This window comes from Tachyglossus aculeatus, chromosome 21, assembly GCF_015852505.1.
Source record: "Tachyglossus aculeatus isolate mTacAcu1 chromosome 21, mTacAcu1.pri, whole genome shotgun sequence".
In the NCBI taxonomy this organism is placed as follows: domain Eukaryota; kingdom Metazoa; phylum Chordata; class Mammalia; order Monotremata; family Tachyglossidae; genus Tachyglossus; species Tachyglossus aculeatus.
In genome coordinates this window covers 64,191,984-64,194,450 of record NC_052086.1, presented here as the reverse complement: position 1 = coordinate 64,194,450, position 2,467 = coordinate 64,191,984, and the positions used below count along the sequence as shown (strand labels likewise).

Genomic DNA, 2,467 nt, shown 5'->3' with positions numbered 1-2,467 from the left:
TCACTTCACTTCTCTGTGCTTCAGTTACCCCATCTCTAAAATGAGGATTAAGATTGTGAGCCCCATATGGGACAGGGACTAGTTTCAACCTGACTACCTTGAATTTAACCAGCATTTAGTAACAAATGCCATTTAAAAAATAAAATAAATATTATGGATTGATTGATTGGAGATACTGTCCAATTCTGCCTGATTTAGGCTACGGAAGATGCATATTCAGATGTATTTGGGAGAAACGTAAAGGCTGAATTGCCTACCTGAAGTCTCCAGTGATTTTAGTTTTTTATCAGGTCATTTGGCCCTATCCACTTTGCACATGCAGATATTCCATTTGGTTATGAATTTGCTACAAATAGTCCATAAAGAGCTGGAGCTGAGAAATCCTGATCTCTTTGATTTGTGCAGATGGCTTGACAGCTGGACCCCTCTCTCCTCCACCCCCCACATTGGTGCTTCAACAGCAAACTACATTGGTCAACCTCCCTCCCATGTGAGAAGGAAAATCCAAGTGGGTCTGGATGCTCTTTCCTGATATGCCACGACAGATGTTGGCTCATTTGTTCTCTCCAGGTTATAAGTGGGGACTGGGAACATGGAAAGTGAATGACTCACCCAAGATTCCTTGGCAGCCTTTGTTAGAGCAGGGATAAGCCAATGCCAGCTTAGACCACAAAAATTCTTCCCACATCCCAATCAGTCAGTCACAATAAGTCAGGTTCTTCCAGAACCTAAACCTCTCCCTGGGAGAAAGCGAGACACTTTGGGGAGTTATGTTAACTCTTTCAACCCTCTATTTCAGTGGGATCCCACTCTAATTTTCTCACTTGGGAGACCCTTATTCAATCATTCATTCATTCAATCATATTTATTGAGCATTTACTGTGGGCAGAGCATTGTACTAAGCGCTTGGAAAGTACATTTCAGGACTCCATTAGAAGGAGACCATGTTAGGCTGATGTCCCTTCTCCAAGCCTGGACTCAGCACCCAGAGCCACTTATCTAATCAATCAACTAATCAGTTGCATTTATTGACCTGATTGTGTGCTGAGCACTGCACTAATCAATCGATTGATGGTACCTAAACTCATCCTCTAAACAGTAAGCTCACTGTGGGCAGGAAACACATCTACCAACTCTGTTGTACTGTTATATTGTAATCTCCTAAGTGCTTAGTAAAGTGCTCTGTGCACAGTAAGCACTCAATAAATGCAATTGATTGAATGGTTGCATGCTTACTATGTGCAGAGCATTGTAGTAAGTGCTTGGGTGAGTACAATTGAACACAGTTAATGAACATGTTCCCTCCCCATTATGAGCTTAGAGTTTAGAGATCAGATTGGGCACAGTCTCTTTCCCTCATGGGGCTTACAATCTTTTTTTTTTAGTCTGGGAGTTTGCTCATTTGTTTTGTTTTTCATGGTATTTGTTAAGCACATACTATGTTCCAGGCACTGTTCTAAGTGCTGGGTTAGATATAAGTTAATCAGGTTGGACACAGTCCATGTCCCACATGAGGCTAACAGTCTTAATTCCCATTTTTCAGATGAAGCTACTGAGGGACAGAGAAGTTAAGTGACTTGCCCAAGATCAAGACAGGCGGTGGAGCCAGGATTAGAACCAAAGTCCTGACTCCCAGGCTTATGCTCTATCCACTAGGCCATGCTGAGCTGTCCCATCAGAAGAAGGGCATCTCCAGCATGGCATGGAACTGGGACATGGTGAACTGGGGGGCTAAGTCAAACCTGTGCAATGCCAAGTTTCATGCTTTCTTGAGCTGTGGCGTAATTGGGTTCCAGTATACAGTCACTTCTGCCATCACACGTGTTTTCACTATGTACTGTTTATAGAACCTGAATGTCTGTCTTGTCTTATGCTATCTAGTCGCCTCTGACCCAAAGCGACACCATTGACACATCTCTCCCAGAACGTCCTGCCTCCATTTGCAATCGTTCTGGTACTGTAACCATAGAGTTTTCATGGTAAAAATATGGAAGTGGTTTACTATTGCCTCCTTCCACGCAGTGAACTTGAGTCTCCGCCCTCAACTCTCTCCCATGCTGCTGTGCCCAGCACAGATGAGTGTTGACTTGTAGCAGATTGCCTTCCACTTACTAGCCACTACCCAAGCTAGGACTGGAATGTGAAGGCCTCTGCTTGACTTTCCCTCCTATAGTCGAGACTGGTAGAGTACTGAAAACTCACCAGGTGCGACTCTGAGAGGAGTGAGTGACTGTGTCTCTCCTGATTTTATTGTACCTAGCTCAGTGCTTAGTATAGTGCTTGATACAGGTTAAGCACTTGACAAATACCCCAATTAATCCTAATTATTATCATTATTATTATTATTGTTGTTAGTGATTATTACTGTGACAATATGCTTCTATCTAGATAGACCATGATATGGTATCGGAAGCAAAGAGTTGTTCATGTGTGCTCAGCCAGAGCCGTGGAGTGAACATTACGATAC

General features: G+C 43.1%; 1 non-coding gene across 1 annotated transcript; it reads right to left on the bottom strand.

Moving 5' to 3' along the window:
- Nucleotides 1-2,085: 2,085 nt before the first annotated feature.
- LOC119943000 lies at nt 2,086-2,223 on the bottom strand. Its single transcript, XR_005455489.1, has one exon. It is a non-coding gene; the product is annotated as a small nucleolar RNA SNORA7 (small nucleolar RNA).
- Nucleotides 2,224-2,467: the final 244 nt, after the last annotated feature.